Source organism: Cylas formicarius, unplaced genomic scaffold (assembly GCF_029955315.1).
Source record: "Cylas formicarius isolate icCylForm1 unplaced genomic scaffold, icCylForm1.1 PGA_scaffold_7__23_contigs__length_41026272, whole genome shotgun sequence".
Classification (NCBI taxonomy): Eukaryota; Metazoa; Arthropoda; class Insecta; order Coleoptera; family Brentidae; genus Cylas; species Cylas formicarius.
In genome coordinates this window covers 2,253,306-2,278,471 of record NW_026844352.1, presented here as the reverse complement: position 1 = coordinate 2,278,471, position 25,166 = coordinate 2,253,306, and the positions used below count along the sequence as shown (strand labels likewise).

The window sequence follows — 25,166 nt, the reverse complement described above, 5'->3', positions numbered from 1 at the left end:
TCATTCATTTCGGCCAACTATTCGGAAGATTATAGGTGCCCGTGTTCTCCAAAGTCCGTTCGATATTTTATGGCTTATAACTTTTTAAGTCATTTAATTAATTTATTGCCTTGAAAGTAATTTTGGCCGCATTCACCGGGTGTATTTCATAAAAAGACCCTTTTTAACAGGAAAGTTTCTGGCACGAAACTTTGCGTCTTGAAGTTCAATTTTCTTTTGCTTTGTGTAACGGATTCATCACCTAGTTGTTTTAAAGTCAATTAATTTTGGGCGCCTTTCGGGTAACGTGACGATTTTTGGCAAATACGATGGCTGATTGATGCTCGACGCCTAGTAAAATGATGACATCGAAAAAAGAAAGCCATCTAAGGAACTGGCAAATCATTTAGTTTATTTTTATAAACTTGGAACCATCACATCATTTCAACTATATCATAGAATGTAGAAGGTCATATAAGCAAAAAAATATTCACAAACAAATTGTGTATTACATCATATAAAAAAAATACAATAAATACGTAGATCACAGGCCGCATTTGCTGTTCCTAGAACAGAATGCAACAGTCCGTGTTTTTCTACTAAAATTGGATACAAAAGAAATAGTGGAAAAGAATTTCGGAGATAGAGTTAACTTTAACAAATTTAGTAGGTTAGCTTATAATATGAACTAAATGATATTCTAGATATTTATGACCCTGGAATAGCAGCACTACCGTGAGATAAAACCATATATTACAAATGGAATAGTAAATTATATAAAAACTAGAGACGAAATGAAAAAAAAAACCTAATAAAAATCCCACACTTGCATTACCTATTTTTATATGGAAAAAGTAAACGAAAATATTAAAAATAATATGAAAATGTATGAACTAATTATTGAAGTTACAAATGACAATAAAAGCCGACTTAAGTGGCTAATATCTTCAATAAATATTTTATCAAAGTGGGAGAAAAAATGGCTGCTAAATTCCCGTCTTTCCTGCAATAATAAGACAAAAAAGTGTACGATCATCGCTTTTAACTCCAGTCACAGTAAATGAGATATAGACTATGTAAATAATTAAAAAAAAAACAATTGGTCAAAAAAAAGGATAAAATTAGTTGAAAAATTTTAAATGTGTATATATAGAGCAGAATGTAGATCGGATACGAGTAATTATAAACCAATTCATGTAATATCAAATTTAAGCAAAATATCATATAATAACATAAGCCTCCCTTTTTTTTTCTCTTTTCTTAGAAGTAATGATCTATTAAACAGTCATCAATTGGGTTTCACTCAAGGGATGAGTACTAATGAGTAACGAAATTAGTAACCATCTGGGCGGTGATAACTGCACAGATACATTGTCGCATGCGCAATTAGTTGGTATACTTGTCTAGAAACTATCGAAACGATAGACCTCAATTCAAAGAAATAGGAAACCTTTTCAGTGACCAATGCTTTGTCAAGGAACTGTGTTAGACGTGAGAGGAAGAGTTGTTTCCTATGCGGATACACAGTGAATGTTTTTGATGATTCTTTTTGGATACTTGTGACGGGTAAAATAGATAATGGCTTAAAAGTACTAAAAATGCTTTTGAAACCTTTTCAACTTTTCAGATATACATATTGGCACTTTAGTAGTCCCAATTAAGGAAAACTAATGTTATAGAATACTTGGGAGTGATGGTTGATAAAAACCTCAAATGGGATAATCATATAAAAAAAAATTGATCTTTATTACTTTTTACAAAACTTCTGGATTCCTCCCGCGTCGGTTTTTGCTGAGTCGAAATTGCTGACGTTTCTCCCATCATCCTGTTGGCTTCTTCTGAGCTTGACTGACACTGGCTCGTATTTTACTCTGTACCTGCTTATATATTGTTTGAGAAGGGCGGAGCTATAAGACAACTTGGTGACAGGAAGAGACCTGAGTCGCAGTTAAGATTGTTAGGTTGTTTATAGATTTCTATAGACTCTCGGATTTTTCGTTGGTAGAAGAACTGATTACATGCAAGAATTTTCGTTTTATCGAATAAAATTTTATGTCCGGTTTCATGAGTGTGTTCGGCAAAAGCTGACGACTTTATTTGTCTTAGTCGTAAGGCTCTTCCGTGTTCTTTGAGCCTAGTTGATATTTTTCGTCCGGTCTCTCCAATATATTCTTTGCCGCATATGCTTGGAATGCTGTAAACTCCTGGCATCTCAAATGGAAAGATGTTGAAAGATTTTTGGAGAAGTTGTAAATCTGGTTTTGACGTTATACTTCTTTAGAAGTTTTGGCAACTGTAGGATTGCTTTCGGCCTCATTGCTATTGGAAGGTTGTGGTGAGGTGTATTTTTTGATGGAACGCTTAATATCTTTAATGTGACAATAATTAGAGAGAAGAACAGAGGTGAGGTGTTTTAATTCTGTTTTCAGTGACTCGGGCTGAGGTAGTTTTACGGCTCTGTAAACAAAAGAGTTCATAACCGATGATTTTTAGGCCGGATGGTGATGTGACCATGCATTAAGGTATCGGTCTGTGTGCCTAGGTTTTCTGTAAACACAATGACCCAATGTTAGGTCTGATTTTCTAATGATAAGAATATCTAAGAATGGAAGGTTATTATTAGTTTCCAACTCAATAGTTTGGAAGTTTTGTAAAAAGTATTAAGCATAAGCCATTCTGGGCTAAGAGATATTAAAATGGGCGTTAACGTACAGTGTTGCAGTATTCATCTTGAGCCTCTAAGAGTTATACAAAATGCTACTGTGAGAAATTATCTTAAAAAAAAAACGCAATTTTGCTCTACTGCTTAATGGTATACATATATGCAGTGTTAATACATTGTTTTTCTTTTATATATATATACATAAACATTGAAACTAGTGCTAATAGTCACAGAAATGTTATCGTCCCTAAATTAATCGTTTATTTGTAAGAAAAATTAAAAAAATTAAGATATTTTCTTGACTGGCCAAAAACTATATTCTAGGAAACTCTTAAATATTTACTTAATTTCACTTTTCCGATTTTAATTAGGATTTAATTATTGTAGATTTGCAATTTGATAAATTAGTTAATGTTAGACCTTGACACATACAGATTTATTAAACCTAGGTCGGATCGTTATCGTAAATGTAATATTGAATAATTGTAATAATGAAAACTATAATAATAATAATTATTATTATTACAAGTGTAATGTTAGACGAAAATCTACCAAAACCAAATTGAGGACGTAAACTTACCTGTAAATCTATGTAGTCGCATACAGAAACCAGTTATTTTGGTTAGTGCCATCGGTTTTTGCCTTGGTGTCACAACCTCCGTCCACAAACGGAAACAGCCACTTAACCTTATTAAAAAAAAGTAATAATAATAATAATTTACAATTGACAAAAAAAAGTCCTAATAAAATTATCGCGGGAATCCATGTTATCCAGGAATGACACTTTGAAGTAAATATTAATAATAATTGCTTGATTATTAAGAGATTTTCTTTCACACGCCTCGTCCAAGACAGTTAATATTATCCGAGAAAGCAGAGTATGAAGCGACAGATATGGACTACATTCAGATAAGCAACTGTTGGTAGGATTTTAACTCGTTTCAAACAGACAAGGTTTATAGAGCGTAAATACAATAGGAATGATCAATTAAAAGTACTTCAGGCACTTGTTGAAAATCCCAGAAAGTGTTAAAAAAAGCTCTGTTAAGAAGATCCTATGAAAACAAAAATATCATTCCAGTAAACAAAAATCTGTTTTACGAACGAGACTGTGATTTGCGATAAGACTTCTACATGTGGATTTTAGGAAAAACAAAAGATCAACGTCATTTCCATAAACAAGTTCTTTTGGGAGATTAATCTATGTTCACAACTAATGGTGTTATTAACAACGTTTTTATTTCGCCAAAATTTAACTGTATTATCAGACTATTTGGACAATTGTTGTTTGAAAGAACGTCATAAACTATGGTTTGTGCATGATGGATGTCCTGTGCATTTTGGTTAAACAGAAATTTCGATAACTAATGGTTGTATTTATCTAAAAACTTAAACCACTTAGTTTATTTTACAAATCATACTAAATTGGAACAAAAATTCTCTAAATTGATTTGATTTAGAATATTTAAAGTTATTTAAAAAAAAAGGAAATAGTTTTTATTTCCGTGGGCCCTATTTTGATATCAAGGTATAACCTTTCTTAATAACATTTTTGAAACTGGGGGTAGTTTACTCTTGTGCATTTTTTGTTTTTTTTGTCCTATCATGTGTCCTGTTATAGTTGCAAATTTTACTTGCAACCAATATGATTAGAGAACATGCACTAGCTTTTGGCAATGTTAGAATTTTAGTTGTGCATTTAGCAAAAAATCCCATATTGCACATTAAAAGACCACACTGAACACTACTGGTTGAATGAAAGAAAATATTTTTTGGAATATGCAAAAAATTGACTTTTAACAAAAATGGTAAGTGATTTGTAACAAATATATTACAAATTGCGCGAAAGCTGCATTTTTATTTTTGTTTTGTAAGTGAAATGGTTGTTAAATTGAGACATTTGACATTAACATTCAGCGTTCAATAAAAACGTTTTCTTTAAGGGTTGTGAGACGCTATCATATTTGTAAAAAATTCCAAACACCAAACAACCCCAAAAACTGATCGTCCTTTATGCACATGGTTTTTAAGTAATGTTTTTAGATACACAAGGTCCAAAATAAAATTTGCGCTTGTTACTTTTGAAAATCGATGAAATCGAATTTTTCGAAAGCATCTGCGGTCGTATAAAAATTTTATATCTCGGTAATGATAGATCCTATGGAATCGCCGTTGGTACAGAAATGATCACCGTCGAAAAAAAATTTTTTTTTTCGAACCGTTGGAGCTACAAAATTGAAATTTGCCTACTTTTTAATCCTCCATGAGGCACATAAGCTTGTAAAAAATGGTCCTGATCCGATGCCGGTATCCATCTTTTTTTCGCTATTTTCGACTGTTTTTTAGTCCTTGCTATGAACCACGATAAGTGTCCGAAATTCCCTAAGGAAGCTTAGTGAAACTGAGGGGCTGGGGGGTCGGGAAGTATTTAAAAAAATATATAAATCACGTGTGCAAGGGTCTACAAAAAAGACGATTTTTCAAAAACGGTTTACAAAACCAAAAAAATTCTTGAACCAGAAGACGCAGAAGAAACGACTCCATTAAGTTTTATTTTAGACAATTTTTCAAAAATATACAGGATGTGCCGCAAATTCAAAAAAAACTGAAAAATGGGTACCCCTATTATTGAAAATTGGAAATCATTTCAAATCTGTGATTTATACTTTTACATGAGACCATATGGACCGCTTAAACTTTTGTATTTACGGTTTTTAAGTATTGTACAGGGTGTTTGCGATATTCCGTGCAATATTAAAAACATAATAAGTACTCCAAATTTGCAGCTACCGAATTCAGACTTGGAAGAGAAGTAGAAGTCTGGACCCGCATTTAGAATCTTTAAATTGGGAGCAATAGAATAACGCGAAGTATTTTTTTTTATTTTTGAATTTTTGTTTCTTTTCCTCCAAAGTCATTCATCCGACCGGAAAAAATTTACATCCGTAATATGTGGGAGACCCGGCGCTATAACTTTTGTTTCAGGCATTTTTTTGATTATATGCAAGGTGTTTTAGTTATGGATAAAAATCTAAAAGACACTGAAAATTGTTCTTTTAGAGAGTAAATTATTAACCGTAATTCAAAATTCGTACAAACAATAGCTAATCTGTTCAAACAGTGTTATAGACCATATCAAGGGCTACAATTTTTGTATTTACGGTTTTCGTCTATCACATACGCTGTTCGAGATATTTGAAAAAATCCAAATGAAAATCACCATTTCTCGTCCTCAACCTAGACGCGATGACGTCATTTACAATTACCACGTACTGCATGGTTTCAAAAAACAAGTAGTTTTTTGAAAACCATTTACTCTATTGGAATAATTCGGATACCAAGGAACTAAGAAGATCCAGAGCTATATCTTCTTTTTCGAACATTGTTGGAATTATATACAGGGTACGTCCTTGTTGGAAAAAAATTCTAATAGATCCTAGAAATTTCCGCTTCTGTGCGTCAATTATTGGCGATACATGAAAAACTTTAAAGATGTGATAATTTGATATGAACGGTATCGTAATCTGTGTTGAGAGAGAGTTTGAGATTTCGTTTATAATACAGGGGACGCAAGATATTTGAAAAAATATAATTTTAAATTGCAATTACCAGTACAAATTTTGATATTTACCGAAGTATGCCGTAAATTTGAAGTTCGACTTTATACAGGCTGTATTCACAATCAAATTACATCGATTTTGCGAAAGTTCCATAGTGGTCCGCAGGTCAGCACATGAGAAAACCTGATCATGGCAGACATCATATAACCACACAAGTTGAAGACCATCCTTTAAGAGTCTCTACTTTAAGATGAAGGTTTGTGGCAGGATGATTGCTACAGGTACAGGTACAGTAAACAGATGGACTCAGAATTTCAAGTGTATCGAAAATTAAGGTTTCATTTTGCTGGTGATGATGAAGACTGGGAAAGAGTTATTTGGTCAGATGAAACCAGATTTTGTTACTAAAACTCAGATAGATCTAAGAGTTTATATAAGATATATGCTTAATCTGACTTTCAAAACGGCGGATTATTTGGTCTATAGTCAGTTATGTTTTGGGAAGGAATCTCTTCAACTGCTCGTACTGACCTGGTGATTATTAATAGTGACAGTCTTACAACAGATATATTAGTGATTTTTTTTTGTTTCGGCAAGATAAAAAGTCAAATAAACCCATTTCATCGTTCGTCGTTTCACCTTTACCGCGGTGAAAAAATCATTTTCCTTTTGTAACAAAATGTCCGTGTAGGGTATCGTGGTTTCCGAGTATCGCATTCAACAAGTTAATTACATTAACAAAAGAAAGTTTCGATCATTTCCCCGTTATTTATCGATAAATATCTGCCCGCTTGCGAGACGCGAGTGGCTCGTCCTTTTTGTTTCGGTATTTTACTGATTTCGCATTATATGATTGGGCGAGCATACGAATGCTCAACGAGTCGCACATTTCACTTAAATCAGCCGAGTATCAGATTGCGATCGATATATGATTTAGGTCGTAGAACCGATATCGCAGAAACTGGAAATGGATTGAAAATCAAGGGCCAGACATATTTGTCCGATATTTGCCGTAGAATTAGTACGAATGTCCTTTACGCAATCGAATTTCAAGATTATGCAATGCATATGAGAACGGAATTTATGCCGTGTGTCAAATAAAACGACCCACTATACCATCTGGAAAACCATAGGATACGAAAAAAAGTATCAACTTTGTTATTTTAAAACGAACACCTTGTATATATCGACATTGGTTAAAATAAGGGTCACTTTTTTAAGAAATTCCTATTCGAATTTTGCATAGTTTAGGCAGAAATTGAGGTTATGTGTTTTTTTTTTCAAATTTTGATTGCTTCATATAAAATTGTGTTGTGACGCTACTGATCCAGGTATTGCAACGAAAATTTAACCACCTACTAAGGAGATAATGCACTACTCAATCAGTTTGACAGAGGCGCCTCAGCTTATACAGGGTGCCCTTTTGGCGAATTCAATTAACAAAATCTCAAGATTTTGAAATGGAACATCCTATATTTTTATTCAAAATTCAGATATCAATTCTAGTATAAAAAAATAGGGTAAATTTGTAATTTATCTGAATATTTAAATTTTTCTTAATTTTTGATATATTCGAAGTTAACATAAATTCTTGTTGAATTTAAAGCTGCCTAGATTGGCAATATTAGGTATTTATAAATAGCAAAGACATGATCCTACTTGTTTTAAACATATAATACCCCAGATATACTAACAAAACTTATTGCTAACAATATAGATTTAATAAACAGAATTCATATTTAACGAAATATTTAATTGGTAATTATGTAGCTTGATTGAAAACAGCAAATAACAAAAATAAGTAATTAAAGTTTATGGGCTAACTAACCAAGGAAACAAATTTGAATAAATATTTCTTTTAAAAAAAGGACACTAAAAAGTGTTCTTTAATTCGGTCCATAAAGTTTAGTTAAAAATGTAACTCTTAAAATGTTAGTTTCATATGGCATCAAAACAATAAAGAAATATCAAAATTTTTAAAAATGCAGTTGCTATGACATCACAATCTTTTTTTCTTGTTGCATTAAGGTATAAACATTTTTCATATTTCTGTTTAAAAAGTTCATAGTTGTCAAGTTTTCTGTTAGTATATTTTTTATTTGTATTTTAAATAAGTTATATTTTTTTGGTTAACCTATGAACTTTAATTACTTATTTTTGTTATTAAGTATTTTCACTCAAGCTAGATAATTAACTATTAAATCTTTCTTTAAAAAATAGTTTTATAAAATCTGCTAAAGTGTCGATTTTTCTTAAAATCTCCGGGTATTAGTGGACACCCTGTATTGTTATCAATACGTTTTTTTCGTATGTCTGGAGTATTATATCTTTAAAAGAAGTAGTATCGTATCCTAATGTGGGCAGCTTAAAATTCAACAAGCATTTATACGGGTGTTATCTTAAACATCGAATATCTCAAAAAGTAAGTAAAATTTGAATAAAATATAAATTACAAACTTAACGTGTTTTTGTCCTAGAATTGATATCTGAATAAAAATATAGGGTGTTCTATTTGAAAATATTGAGATTTTGTTAAATAAATTCCCTGTATAAGCTGAGGCGCATCTGTCAAACTGATTGAATATTGACTCATCTCCTTAGTGTGTGGTAGTAGCAGTAGCGTCAAAACACAATTTTATATGGGGCAATCAAAATAAGAAAAAAACACATGACCTCAATTTCTGCATAAACTATGCAAAATTCGAATAGGGACTTCTTAAGAAAGTGATCTTTATTTTAACCAAATATTCCAAAAATGTCGATATATACAGGGTGTTCCATTTAAAATAACAAAGTTGATGTCGGAGGGAACACTTTTGGGACACCCTGCATCCACAAAATTATAGTATCTTAAATCTTCAGGAGAGTCCAAGAAACTTTTGTACCAAACTTTTTTTCGCACCTACTGCGGAATCGTTTTATTTGGCACACGGTGTACAGGGTGCTTGTAATTGGAGGGTTTTACCAAAATCTCGATTTTTGGGAAACATTCAATGGTTCCCGATATCTTCACTGCCATCCGAGATATAAGGGGTTTTTTAATTTTCGGCCCTTTTGAAAACTGCCCATAACTTTTTTTTATTTATAAAAGCAATCGATTCGGACAAAAACATTTTTGAAAGGAAAATACAGTGGTATTCTCAGTTCTCCATTTTCTCATAAATAAATACAATTTTCTTATTTTATATGACCGTGAACTTAAAAAAAATGCCCATGTCGAGCCCTATTCAGACATACAGATTTGCTGGTATCTGTGATGAAAAAAGGTTAAGTAGTAGGCGGTGCATATAGCCGTCAATGTCAGGTAATGGCATAACACTTTACTCTTTATTGAATTTTGTGTTCTGTTAGGCATAATTTCAGTGGCCAAACCTAAGATGAACCGCGGCACCAACCACACAAGCAAATATTTTGAAATTTAAAAATAATTTTACCAATTACGGGATTTCAAAAACCAACGCAAAATTTCAATCACTTGCACGAAGAACAGGAAATCCAGGAATTGAATATAATTGGAGAAGTATTGGAAAATCCAAATCTTCACTACATGTTTGACTACTTAAAAAAACACAAATTCATGCCATATGGTACCAGAAAAGTCTATACCATCTACACGAAGGGGATGCTGGCAGAAGATACAATTTTGCAACTGGTTTAGGCAAAAATCCGATGAGAATATAAATTTTTCATTATCTACTGTTTGGAGTGATGAAGCTAGAATTGACTGTTCAAGAATATTTAACCTATTTTTTTTATCAAAGGCTAGAGAAAGCTAAACCACTCGAGAAGCGCTTGCTTTCATCAATCCTATAGAGTTAGTGAATAGTTGCCATTCAGTATGAAAAGTGTGTTGAATAGAATTAATGCAATTTTACTATTTTCTGTTCTAATAGTTATAGTAATTTGTTTATTAGCTCAAAATGACTATAATTTTGTTTTCAAATTGTTAAAAAATATTAAAATTAAATATTAAAAATAATGTCCAAAATTAAAATAAAAATATTAACTGGTGCTCAGGCATAGTGCTTTTCACTGAAATTGTTTTAAATTGGCCTTAACTTTTTTAAATTTCCAGTATTTAGCCAACTATGATTGGCATATAAAATAAAACAGTTTTATTCATCGATGGAAAACAGAGAGCTGTATAAAAAATAATGTTTTTATGCAAATCCAAAATTTTTATAAATAAAAAAGGTATGCGCAATTTTCACATGGGCCGAAAATTGAGAAACGCCCTATATCCCGGTTGTAGTGTTAAGTCGATTACCATTTTGTTAGACACTGGGTATTTTTAGGTTTGCGAGATTTAAATCAATTTTGAACTATTTGATCGCCCGGACTTACAGGCGGATATTTGAACGAAATTGAAATGGTGACATACCACTATCATATGGTGGGTTTATGAAAAAAAATATCAACTACCAATTAGTAACTGGGTTGTTCGTCTAATTATGTACACTTGGATGGTCCTCAAGAAATTAATTTGATTTTCAAAAACATATTATTATGGGTCAAATTTGCATTCATAATTTTGCAGTAGACTATCAGAACAATGCTGACAAAGTACCTGCAAGACGGGACAAAACAATAATATTTAGAAAGGCATCCAGTAAAGTTTGTTTTTACCATCGAAATCTAAACCGTCTTTAATTCTATTTTCCTTAGAAATTTCTAAATTTTTATTATTTCCGTAACTTAAACTTTCTTAATTATTGATTTTCACTTCTAATTAACAAATTATTTTTTCATATTTTAATATCTATAATAATATGATTTAAATTTGTGCTAATCCTACTTATTGATAATTTTGTAATTATGAAAAACTGTAAATTTTGATCTTTACGAAACACATTTTCTTTTGATCGTCTGACCATAAAAGACTTGTGACACCTTGCTTTTAGTTTTTCGAATGATCTTCGTTTTGTTTGGCGGTGATAAATTGCTCTTGATTAAGATTTATGTAATATCGCTGATTATGCAGTTGATTACTGCTATGATTGTTTCCTTGATTTGCTGTACCTGTTTATGACTCTGTGTGTGTGTGTGTGTGTGTGTGTGTGTGTGTGTGTGTGTGTGTGTGTGTGTGTGTGTGTGTGTGTGTGTGTGTGTGTGTGTGTGTGTGTGTGTGTGTGTGTGTGTGTGTGTGTGTGTGTGTGTGTGTGTGTGTGTGTGTGTGTGTGTGTGTGTGTGTGTGTGTGTGTGTGTGTGTGTGTGTGTGTGTGTGTGTGTGTGTGTGTGTGTGTGTGTGTGTGTGTGTGTGTGTGTGTGTGTGTGTGTGTGTGTGTGTGTGTGTGTGTGTGTGTGTGTGTGTGTGTGTGTGTGTGTGTGTGTGTGTGTGTGTGTCTGTGTGTCTGTGTGTCTGTGTGTCTGTGTGTCTGTGTGTCTGTGTGTCTGTGTGTCTGTGTGTCTGTGTGTCTGTGTGTCTGTGTGTCTGTGTGTCTGTGTGTCTGTGTGTCTGTGTGTCTGTGTGTCTGTGTGTCTGTGTGTCTGTGTGTCTGTGTGTCTGTGTGTCTGTGTGTCTGTGTGTCTGTGTGTCTGTGTGTCTGTGTGTCTGTGTGTCTGTGTGTCTGTGTGTCTGTGTGTCTGTGTGTCTGTGTGTCTGTGTGTCTGTGTGTCTGTGTGTGTGTGTGTGTGTGTGTGTGTGTGTGTGTGTGTGTGTGTGTGTGTGTGTGTGTGTGTGTGTGTGTGTGTGTGTGTGTGTGTGTGTGTGTGTGTGTGTGTGTGTGTGTTGATTACTATTTTGGACTTGATTTTGAGAACACAAAACTGACAGTTTACTTTTCGATTTGAAAAGACAATCTTCTTCTAAATGTTTTAATTGTCCGGGATACCTACACACTAATTTTGTGATTAGAAAATGAATCGGCAATTATTGTTTCTAATGCGAACCGTAGCAATTGTACCAAGCATGAAATTGAAAAACTTTTTACATCTTTCAATAAATTACCCCCCAAAATTTGAACTGTATAAGTTTGGTACTTGCAAAAAAGGCATCATTGCCCCAGGGTTTTCTTTTTATTCAATGTCATTACTGGTTTCTTATAGGAAGAGTCTTCTACTTCCTATTGAAACCAGAATGAATCTCTCTATCTAAACTCTCTTAAACCAAACCTTTAGCTTCATCCGAACTTCATCCACATTTCCGAAGATCCCTATTTGCTTTATTTACATTTACCCGAACAAATTAACAATAGATAAAAACATAAACTTTACTGGATGCCTTTATAAATATTATTGTTTGGTATCGCTTTGTACTTTGTCGGTCCATAACTCGAGTGTTGTCTCGTCTGATTTATTTTAATTTATTTATCAACGAATATTAGGAATTTTCGGAACATATGTTTTTACAGTAACATCAACATTATACTATGACAATAATTCGTATGTATAGTTTTAACTCTTAGTAATTTTAGTTGTTATATATTTTGGACGGAATAACTTTTCGTTTCAATTTTAGTTTCTTGGGGAGTGATTTGTTTAATTCGTTTTAAAAATACCAAAAAATATAGAGTGGTCCACTAAAAGCAAACAAATATTGAATGATGATTCAAAATCGACAAAAAAGACAAGTTATCAGACAACTAAGATACGATGGTATCTTAATACAAAATAGTTGTAAATTAGCCTTAACTTACCAAAACTAAGGGAGCTTTTATTTTCGTTAACGTTGGTTCCACAAACATGCAGGTTCCCGAAAATACCAAGATCGGCATTTTTCAAATTTTATAGGATTTCGTTGCTGTGATATCTGTGACGATACTCTTTCAAACTGAGAGCTTCTTCTTCGGAAAATTGGAGACCATGTACACTTGCCTTTTCCACGTCAATCAAGAATTGATCACACATTTGCTTAACATCAGTTATTATATGAGTGTAGGAATCACTAGATTTATCAACCATGACATCAAGAATAGTTTTTCCATCATGTGTTATCAACACCAAGGTTTTCAACACATTGGGATGAAGGTTGTTTTTCATCCAATTAAAAACCTTTTGAAGCAATTCACCGTGGTTCCAGAACACCGCTTCGAAAAATACGGTGCCTCTCGGAGTAGTCATCAACACCAACTTGTTAAGCAGCTCAGGATCATCGTAACGTGATTTGATCCACTCTAGAAAATATTCAATCAGGTCCCAGTTGCCCATCTCAATTCCAAAGTGCAAAACAGTTTCTTCGTTTTCACCGCGTTTCAGCAAAATGGCATCCAAAATTCCTGGAAACCTAGGCACCAGGTTTAAATTTAGCCAGTTCAAAAAAAATTTTAACGGGCTCACATCGTTAAGAAGTGCATTGGCCGTCGGAAAAAATGTCCAATGCAATGCCGTCTTTTCTTTAGGCCTTCCTAAAATAATTTCCTTTACAATATTAATAGAGTCCTCCCCGAACTTATTACCGATCCATTTTAACAACCAAAAAAACATTTCAAATTGACCACTCCAAATGGACATATTCAACGGATTCGCAAAACAGGGAGTTATTATCATTTTAGTCAGCACTCCAAAATGGCGATTTTCAACATTTTCCCTGATCCACGTTATCAACCACAACATATTGTCGATATTACCGTTCTCGGCCATGCCACCTAAAACGTTTTCCACATCGCTATCTCGAGCTCCCAGCATTGCCAAAAACGTATTATCGTCTAAGTTCGCTATTGCCCAATCTAGCAATACCCCGAGCGACTCCATGTTGCCATTTAGAGCCGCCGTATGTAAGGGATTGATACTAACGTCATTTTCTGTTAATAGTAACTTTATGGTGTCTGGGTATTCTTGTTCTAAATTAGTTTTAATCCAGTCTAACATCCATCGGAGTGTATTTTTGTTATTTCTATTCACTTCGGAATGGAATATAGTCCACATGTCTTGATCTTGGGCTAAGACAACATCTCTGAGTGTTCTAGAATCATACTGGATTACTTCCAAGAGAACGTGAATGACTTCACTCGAAGACGCCAAACTGAACGCTGTAAAATCATTTTTGGTGGCCGCAGATAATATATCTCGCAGGATTTCGACTTTACCGGTGTATTTCTCCAATAGGAACTTTATAATAGACTCGTTTCCTTCGCTGGAACAGACGTGAAAGAACGTTTGGTCCTCATAATGTTCCTTAAAGTTTTCAAACAATTTGTTTGTACTCTCGCTTAAATTAACGGTTAACAATTTTCCAAAATTTTTCTGACACGATTTGGATATATTTATCATTTCTCCGCACTTGAAGCTGTAAAACAATTTTAAATATTCGTTTAAAAATCTTCGTATAGGATAGTGGTCGAATTCAATCAAAATTTCCTTTAACAACACGAACTGCACCTTCGCGTTGTGCAAGTTTTTTGTTAGATACTGAGCAAAAAAAAAATCCGCAAAACTTCGGTGGATAAATTGTAGACGACCGTTCCTGAAAGTTACTAGTCCTATCCTAGATATTTCTTCGTCGCTTATTTTGTCATCCTCTAGATCATCCTCGAACCGCAATATTTCATTCGATATTGGCAGGGATCCATCATCACATTCTTCGGGAAAAAGAAGCGTAACGGCAAGCTCTTCGTGAATTCTCCGCAAATGTTTGGAGTCGCGGCCCATCGTGGCATCTACCGCTTGGTTGCCGGGTTTCATTATTTGCTTTTCTGTGTAATAAATTCTCAACTTGGTATCTACAAATTGTTCGTACAGCGAAAGCAAATTCATGTTCTCGGGTAGTTCTAGTTTAGTGTCAAAAACTACTTCGGCCGTCATACGCAACAGGAGAGGAGTACTAGTGAATGCCTTTACTTTATTCGCCACTTGGGAATTCCATCTATCAAGAAACAAATCTATGTAACCGGCAAAATCTAATTCTGCTAATTTACCGTATAGTGTCTCGTCGCTCTCCGACGCGGATTTTAAGCAGTCCGTAACACCGTTTTCCAAAGTTTTAATTGACTTTGCATCGAACTCATCCATCGAGTTTAAGGTGCAGTTGATATCCCTCAGATATATTCTCTTTGGACTTGCTGGGATCTTTCTGGAAGCGCAAACAGGTTTTCCAGAACTTGTCCAGGAACACTTTCTGATCGTCGTCAGTAAACGAATTCAGTACAAACGCTGGCGACTGCAGCTGCTGCTCCAGATAAGATTTTGTATGGACCCTCGTAGTAATCCAAATTTGCCCGCAAGATTTTCGTTTGATCGCTTTCAGTAACATTATCGTGTTTTCCTTGTAGGCCGAATCCATCGAAAAGAAAAGCCACGCGCAGTTTGATAGTTTGCGAAATGGCTGCTTTAAACAGTTTCCTTTGAAAATTAGCAACGACGCCATTACTTGCCGCTGGTATAATCATTTGTACGACGAAATCGATAGTCTCGTTGTCGGTCCAATTCGGATCGACAAGGTTGAGACTATGCTCAGTTGCTTTGGATGCGAAATCGCATAGATTAACTCTCGCGATCCAAAGGTGTGACGATCGGCTTTTCATGATATTGGCCATATTGGTCAGCAATGTCGATTTACCAAACCCGGACTCGTTGGCCACGATGATAACTTTTCTATCTAAAATTGTTGCATCGCATAAACTGCTTTCCGTTATTTCACGAGGGTCTGTCACCGACTCGCAAATATCGATATATTTTTCTACTTTATTGAAATTTCCTCTGAACGCTTTTAAATACAAATTGGACTTCACATATTCTAATAAATAGATATCTGCTGTCGGGTTTTTGTTATACATTTTTTCAATCACCTCATTACCATGGGTTCTAGTGACCACAGTTACGCCAGCTCTATACTTTTTTGATGGGTCCCACAGATGCACATCTTTCCCGTCTATGCAGGCATTGCCTTTCAAGTCTTTAATATCTACGAAACGAGACTCTAACGTTTCGACTATGACGATAGATGTGTTACCACAAAATTTTAAAAAATCTGGACTTACTTGTTGCCAGGACAGGGTTCTGTCGACGTAATATTCGTAACCCAGGGAATTAAAGCACTTCGTGTCTCCAATCTCGAGGGCATCTCCTTGAATCAAACTGCTCAAAAGTGCTGGATCTACGATGCAATCGGCATCAGCGCTTTCGAACACTTTGTCGAGACTTAACTGAGTTCCCTGGAACGTAAATGTTGTCTCTAAAACTTTCAGTTTCGAATCTTCAGTCAGATCACTAAATTGCTTTTCGTTGTCTACTAGTTGAATCGTTCCGCCTAGATGTTTTGCTAAATTGCAATCAGACGGTGCGATAATGATAATCTTTTTTGCCGATCCCTTGAGGGCGCTTAGTAATTCTAGAGAAAGTTGCTCGATTGAATTATTCTGAAGAAGACAACAACATTCAATTATTAACAGATTAAAACTGCCGTTTTTCTTGAACGATTCGATTGCAAGTTGCTGGATATTTATTCGGAAGAGGGTTTTTAGGTTCATGAAAATAAAACTGTCGTCTTTGCTTAATTGCTCGGTGCTTCTTAAGACCTGCAAAACCTTGATCGATGTAAGACGTTTGAAATCAGAAATAACGCGGAGAATGCGATGGTCACCATTTAGGAACTGAAGAACTGATTTTGCAATGACCCACAGAGAATCACGACTGTAGGAAATGCCGTAGCTCTCCAATTTCTCTGGAAACGCTTTACCCAGGCCGCACGTCATCAAACTGTTTATTTTATTTTTTAAACATTTAAACAGATTATTCGCGCTTCGTCGTGGTAAAAATTCACCTCTACCTTTATTGTACTGGCCGAGCCAGTCGAGAATTTCCTTCTGGAAAGAACACGTAGCTAGTTCAGCGTCGAGCAAGTTAAACTCGTCGCCAAATTCTTTCGCTATTAATAGCCGCAGTTGTTCCACGCCAGGGTAGTTGCACACTAGACGAAATTTCTCGGCGAATTCTATAATTCTCTCGTCCAGTTTTGGTCTGCTGGACAAAATTTCTACCACAGCTAGCTCGGAAAGCGCATTATCTAAGTCTTTTGTTAAAAAGCTTTTTGCGTTTTCTAAATCTTCGCTTGCTTTCCGTCTCGCCTTTGCTAACGAATCGAACGGTAAAATTCGACTTAACGAGGATTTCCATAGGCTCTCCAAGTCATCTGTGTTTGTTAAATTTATCAGATCGCGCCTTGCGGTTTCCAATATCTGGTGGACATTGCCCAGTTCTTTGTCGATTTGTACTGATTTTACTTGATCCTTTAATGTTCCTTTACACCGATTTATTTTCTGCCTCGCTTTTGTAGTGGTTTTTTCAGATAGTTTAACGACTTCATCGATGGCGAGCTTCAACCTAGCCATTTGCGTTGAATCCTTCTTGTCAGCAGGAGTTTTAACCAAATTGTCCAGTGCCCTTTTTAAGTCGACGTCCGCTTCCTTGCCGAAAACAATGTCCTCCATTTTCACTACCGCTTTGCCTAAATTGACAATATGCGTCTTTACCAATTTCTTGGCCTTCAATGCGTTTTCGGATTCCACTACCCAGCTTTCCGCCTCCAACGCTTTCATCGAATTAATCATATCTTTAACAGATGCGATTTTGTTAACCACTTTGCCTTGCAAAGCCGTTTCAATCAGCGAATCTTTTACTATACTCAACAGTTCATTTTTGGCGAAATTATTGAACCTGTAGACTTGAGCTTCAAAATATTGATCGTCGAAATAAAGAATGTTGTCGGAAGCAAGCGTCTCCACGTCAAACATCTTTTGCCATCGCTCAACGAGCTCGTTATGTTTCTGAGCTAGTGCTGTGGGGGTGCCGTCTTTTTTCACACGCTCTACCAAGCTCAGATCTAAATCAGCGTTGGTGCATAGCACGAAGTCCTTCAAAGTCTCGTGTTGAAATTCAGGGCTGTTTCTGATTTTGCAAAACGATATGAAATATTTCTGTAAACTAAAATCACCGTCCGTCGTAGTAGTCAATTGGGCAACGGTAACTTTATGATTTTCCGGATCCTGCTTGTGTTTCGCTTGCAAACAGCTCACGGACCATCGTGGGTCGTCGATGGACTCCTGGTACTGAATGACGACGTCGTCAAATTTTTCCGCTTTGTCTATTTCCGTAGCGAGCATGAAGTCGTGATAAAATCTAAACCCTCGCCTGGCGAAAACCATGAGCAGATACAACTGATATATTACTCCGTGTAAGGAAGTGCTCAGTCCGGATTTTTCGTAAGTCGAATGAGGTAGAAATTTTGCTTGCGAATCTCCGATTTTCTGCTTCTTGCCGTTATTTTGCAATTTGTCGTCCGCAATCGGCCGTTTTCGATTTGAATTGGACGATGACGATGATGTATCTAAGAGCCGTTTTATTTCCATCCACTGAATATTCTTCCGCAACTTAATTTCGACTAAATCCAAGGCCGTCTTGCTCTTTCCGTCTCGCGCGCAAGTGTCGATCTCTTCCAAGGTCAGCAAAAGTTTGGCTGCTACTTGTCGATTTGTTTTGATTGCTAAATGCAACGGAGTGTTTCCGCGGTCATCTCTGACGTTAAAGTCAACGCGATGGCGTATCAGAATAGAAACTATTTCGTTTTGATTGTATTCGACAGCCCAATGTATTGGATATTTTCCATTGCGTATGTCGGTTAGACACGTCTTGTTGCGCTGTATCCGTTGTATAACTTCTGTCTCATCGCCAGCTTTAATTGCATCGAAAATATCGTTTAGTCCTTCCTCGCCTGATTCCATGTCTGAGGTGCTACTCATCATTATCTTTGTTGTGACCACCACGATTCGCTTTTGCTTTTTTGTTTTCGATTTTCGCGGAGGATTAACTTTTCCTCGTCGATATTTCCTGCAAAAATTCTCTAAATCGGAAACAAAATTCATATACGGAGATGATTAAATTATGTTTCTGCCATATTCACTTTAACAGCAGAACCAAAGCTCCGAAGACCTACATGAACTACTTAATGTAGTACATTCGATGTGCATATATTTTTTGATTTGCGGAAGTACTAATTCCTGCTTGGAAATAGTACGAAAATGGCTCGCTAAGATAATAGTAATATTATATAAACATTAGTAACCAATGGCAGGCGGCTGTTTTAATATATATCAATGATATTGTCTCTTGTTTCTCAAAGTGTTGGCCAGAGGCCCTGGAGGGGTATTTCTTCCGCGATAATTTGTTTATATATTGTTAAATTTTATTTTTTAATTTTTATTCATGTAACTCTGAAATGTAAATAAACTATTTTATTACTATTATTTCAATCGCAAAGTGTTGTAAAACGTTATTAATGACAAAATTATTTCTGTTCGTTCATTTAATTTTATAATTTTGTTATAAAGGATACTTCTGTTTGAGTCACTTTTATGTGTGAGCTGTTTTGGTTAGTTTCCTCTTCTATAAAAATATAATGGTGAATTTCAAATTGTATTAATGATTAATTTTTTTTTAATTATTGAAAAATGGGTCATCCCGTTTGAAATTATTTTTGCGAAATCACTGAAAGAAATCATATACAAAAACATTTTTGTTATTTACTGTTATCACAACTATATTCTACTTGAAGAAAACATTAAAATTTAAAAAAGGTCAATTTCTTATATTTGTGTGACTTCCAAAAAAACATTTGTCTTGTTTTTTCAAAGAAGCTTTCGCAGGCTACTGTGCTAATTGTTGTTGTTGAGTCGACCTTGCTAACGTTTTGTGAATCATCCTGTTGACTTCTGCAGGGCTTAACTCAAATTGGTTAGCATTTTACTCTGTACCTGCTTATACATTGGTTGAGGAGAGGCGGAGCTAAATGCGGGGCATAAACGCCGTCTCTAACGACTGATTATATTGGTGAGTCGCGGTTAAATTTGTATGGTTGTTTCTAGATTTGTATAGATTCTCGGTAGAAGAATTTTTGGTCCAGTTTCGTGATTGTGTTCGGTAATTGCTGATAAGTTTATTTATGTTAGTCTTAAGGCTCTTTCGTGTTCCTTGAGCCTAATTGATATTTTTCGTCTGATCTCTCCAATGTATTCTTTGCCGCATATGCATGGAATGCTGTAAACTCCTGCCATCTCAAATGGAATTTTGTCTGACGGCTCGAATATGTTTAGAGATTTTTGGACAAGTGGTAAATCTGATTTTGACGTTATATTGCTTAAAAACTTTTGATGTGATATGCGGCAGTGATATAAGCAGAAAGTTAGAAGATCACCTGTTGAAACTGGTAGAATTACTCTTTACTTTTTTGAGACCATAACCTTATCCACTTTTTTTTCATTTCCCATCATTTCAAAATCTCATCCGCTTATAAAATTCTTTGAAAACCTAGTATTGCTTTATTTCGAGAAAGAATTCATCAAACCCGTAAAGAAATAGGCAAAATCAATAACTCTTCTGTTCGATAAACTTTCAAATATGATTCATGACAAAGCTGAAAATCTTCATTTATTTTCTACCCAAAATCATATTCAGAAATTAAAAAGACTAACGCCAACACTAGGAAAACCATCAAAACTCCTCTCAACTACAAAAAAAAAAAATTTGGAAACTGAAAAATATATTCTTTCAAAATGTTCCAACTTCGTCCTTGCTCCACATATTATCATAAAACAGGAAATCATTTCAGATGTCGAGTCAATCTTAAACAAACTGCCATCTCAAACAGCTAATGAAATTCGATTTACAACCGCAAAAATCGTTAAAAAATAAAACCTCCTAAATCTAATATTGCAAAGCCTATTGCCCTAAAATCTCCAAAATCTAATTCCGACATTGTAATCCCAAAAGCAGATAAAGGAAATGTCACGATGGTCATGACCACAAATGAATAACAGGAAAAGTCTGTTATTAAGGCCTATCTTTTATCAAACTCCGTGAAAAATTCTGTCGCCCCTCATGACTTTAAAATTACTAGTCTCTATAGACTCCCTAAAATTCACAACACAGGATTAATCCTTTGACCTAGCGTCGGCACCATTGTTTCTCCAACATATTCTCTAACAAAATATCTCGCTTCTATATTAAAACCCTTTACAGGGAAAATTGACATTTTCGTACTTAATTACTTTCACTTCATTGAATAGTTAAAAAGTACTGCATTAGATTCGCAAGATATTCTGGTTAGTTTCGACGTAGAATCCCTCTAAAGTCCATTACTAAAGTCATTCCCAACCAAATCCTCTCACCTTAATTCAAAAACCCGTGTCTGGAACATATTTTTCTTGTAACGGTCAAATTTTTGAGCAAACGTCGGGAACAGCTATTATCACCAGTCATCACGAATATATTTATGGAAGCCTCTGAAAAAAAAGCTCTCGGCACCTTCCATCTAAAACCAAACTTATAAAAACGCTACGTCGACGATACTTTTGTTATTTGACCTCGTAAATCCATCCCTACTAGATTTTATTGAACCTTTAAATTCTATACAGCCTAATATATGTTTTACCATTGAATTAGAAACTAATAATAATTGTGTTTACAGAAAACCCACGCAAACAGACCTATACCTTAATGCATTGTCACATCACCATCCGGCCCAAAAATCGTCGGTTTGCACAGCCATAAAACTGTCTCAGCTCGAGTGACTGAACTGAACGCAAAATACACTTCATCACCTTCTAATAGTAATGAGCAAGCAATCCCATACTTGCCACTGTTAACCTTTCTTACATTCAAAATTTATCACTTGTCCAAAAATCTCTTAACATCTTCGATCCGTCAAAGACAAAATTTTCAGATAGATGGATGATAGATGGTTTATTGACTACTTTACAATATCATTGTTTGTAGCAAGTCATACTAAGGAAAAAAAATTAAACTGAATATATTAAGTACATGCTAACATAAAATTGTATATAACGTCACATATATACTAAATCTTGATATACAATGTATATAACTTCACAATGTAACCTAACAGGACAACAAATAAAAAAATAAATTTATATGTATATATCACAGAACAATCATTAAAGTACAATGAATGCACAGCGCCCCGCAACACGTCATTACCGATGTTTTCTTCAAAAAAATCACCAACGCTATAATAGCCATTACTCAGAAGAAAGCTTTTAATTTTATATTTAAAATGTTTTTCGTCTAAAAGGTTAAAAGATTGTGGCAATGCGTTATAAAGTTTTATATAAGGAGAGTTTTGTTTTGATTTCTGCAACCTGTATCTCGGAAGCACGAGATTATTTGCACTCCGAGTGTCATACCTATGAGAATCAGAACCCCCCGGCCTTGGAGTATATCTCAAGAACACTTTGAAATATAAATATACATGGAACCGTCATTATTTTATGTTTAATAAACAATGGTTTACAGTGTTCGTTAAAATTTGAATTTGTAATTATCCGTAGTGCCTCTTTTTGCATCCTAAATATTTTAATGGGATAAGAGGAGTTACCCCATAGTATGGTGGCAAGGCTACACTTCTCCACGGAGGTAAAATATTTAGGAGTCATATTTGACCAAAAACTTAGCTGGAGAGCGCACATTCAAAAGATCACGCTTAGGGCAACAATTCCACTAGGTAGATACAGAAAGATATGTGGAAAGAACTGGAGCTTAAACCCAAAAATGACACTTCGGTTGTATCTAGCAGTAGTGAGACCAATGTTGTCTGGACAAGAACCATGCAGAGGGAGGCGATAAGGCGGCTGAGTAGCGTGCAAAGACTAGCGAGGCTGTGCGCTACGGGGGCCATGAGCACAGCTCCCACTGCAGCGCTGGAGATCCTACTGAACATCCCACCAATAGAGATCTATATACAAGGGGAAGCAATATCCGTAGTATATAGATTACAAGGCCAGTCCCCAATAATTGGTGGATATAGCACGAAACATAACAAGCTTTACTTGGAGGTAAGGTCGGACAATGTTCTAGGGCTGCCTACGGACAGCACAACACCTAAGTTAACCACTACAGGGCTCAAATCCCTGCCAGAGAAGACTGGGAAAACGGGCCACCAATCAAGGCAGAAATAACCTGGTATGCTGATGGCTCAAAAACTCAGGAAGAAGTAGGAGCCGGAATATATGAACCCAAGACGAAAAGGAAAATCTTTATTCCAATGGGTAAGCTAGCAACAGTATTCCAACCACAGATCAGTGCACTAGAACACTGTGCAAGAGAAATAAAAATGAGAAAGTTCTGTAACAAATCAATTACAATTTACAGCGATAGTCAAGCGGCTATAAATGCCTTGCAATCTAATAAAATAACATCCAAGTTAGTTCTGGACTGCCATAAGGCATTAAACGAGATAGCAAGCCAACAAAGTTACTCTATCATGGGTACCGGGGCACGGAGGGCATAAAGGTAATGAAGGCGCAGACGACGCAGCCCGCGAAGGGTCGTCAACGCGCCTGATTGGACCAGAACCCTTTTGTGGGGTGGCCAAATCCGTTGCAAAAACAGCCATCAGGGACTGGATGGACCGAGAATTCCAACGACATGCCGGTACAAGGACAGGCCAAGGAATTTCTAAGGGGCCCATCGGCCAATTTTACAGCGGACCTACTAAGCTACAATAGGAAAGCCGTAAGAATAATGGTAGGTCTGCTGACGGGCCACTGCAGGCTTAAGAGACATCTAAGCCTGATGGAAGTGGAAGAACACACAGAATGTAGATTCTGTCAGGAAGAGGAGGAAACAGCCGCACACGTAGTGTGCCACTGCGAAGGCCTAGCGAGAGTGCGTTTCCATCTGCTGGGCGATACCAAACCAGAGGCAGAGAGCTATACGAGGGAGCCATTATCGAAGTTGTGGAGTCTGGTTAGAAAGACGAACCTGGATAAAGTTCTATAGCTATGGAGAGAGTCACAATAGATCCTCTGGGTCGCAGTGACGGATAGGCTGACTGCTAGCTCTCCCAACTGTTAATCTTAATCTTAATCTTAATGGTGGCATAGCTTATACGCGAGTGAAATAAACCAAAGTAAGTTGACTTCAGTACATCAAAACTCACCATTGTGCGAAGCTGACGCAAAAGAAAATGAATATTTGAAAGTTTTTTACTTAGCTCGCCAATGTGTTCTGACCAATTCAGAGTGTCATCCAAGGTAACGCCCCGAAATCTTGCATCCTTTGCCACATGTCAACCTACTGCTACTAGACACTAATAAATTCTTCGTTTCAGCTTCATTAAAATTCTATTTGAGATGCCTGGAGTTTACAGCATTCTGCGGCAAAGAGTACATTGGAGAGACCGGACAAAAAAATATCAACTAGGCTCCAAGAACAAGACAGACAAATAAATTCATCAGCAGTTGCCGAACGCAATCATATAATTTTATTTTTTTTTTCGATAAAATTAAAATTCTTTCATGTAATCAATTTTTCTACCAACGGAAAATCAGTTTCAGTTGAGCTCTCAAGAAGCAACAGGATGATTGGCGAAACGTCAGCAATTTCGACATCCGATGTTGTAGTTCATCAGCGGTATAAATAGGGGATATTATTTAAAGGCAGTAAGGTACGTAAAAGAACTATAATTCATTTATTGTTTCCCTTCCCGGGTAATTCGATAGTGCAATTGCCTGCCATAAAAGCCATTTACGATTCATTAAAATTTTATCTGCCGCTTTGAAAAATCCGCTTTAATCTCAACGTGCGACATTGTTCAACGTACAAGGATTGCCTATCAGTTTGTACCAAGTGCCTAAGATTGCCATTTATATTTATTTGACATCGAAAGTTTTTTCCAAAACAACGTCAGAGTTAACTTCATCGAATATCACGAAAAGTTCTCACCTTAACAAACACCACACAAAATTATAAATATACTTATACAGCATATAGAAACAAGTTCATGTTCTAGTTTAATATTTGTTTCTTCGCCTATATTTGATTTTTTGTGATTTGTTTGGGCAAGTGAAAACTTTTTGAGCAAGCGATATTACTTATTATTATACATATCCACTTACCACAGATAGAACAGAAGTTAAAAATTGGAACGAGTTTGCACCAAGCGTGTGACTAAAATCAGGTAAAAAATGTCTAATACAAAATGAAAGTAGAACATATGAAATATCCCGAAATGAATATTA

At 35.6% G+C, this 25,166-nt stretch overlaps 1 long non-coding RNA gene across 2 annotated transcripts; it reads right to left on the bottom strand.

The window, feature by feature from the left end:
- Positions 1-621: 621 nt before the first annotated feature.
- LOC132705221 (uncharacterized) lies at positions 622-13,677 on the bottom strand. 2 transcript variants are annotated; one of them, XR_009619359.1, is made up of 4 exons: positions 13,596-13,677; positions 12,837-13,544; positions 3,222-3,328; positions 622-982 (listed from the first exon to the last, which is right to left on the bottom strand). It is a non-coding gene; the product is annotated as an uncharacterized LOC132705221 (long non-coding RNA). The 2 variants fall into 2 exon arrangements; XR_009619358.1 differs by having other exon boundaries at positions 12,837-13,677.
- Between the last annotated feature and the right edge of the window lie 11,489 nt (positions 13,678-25,166).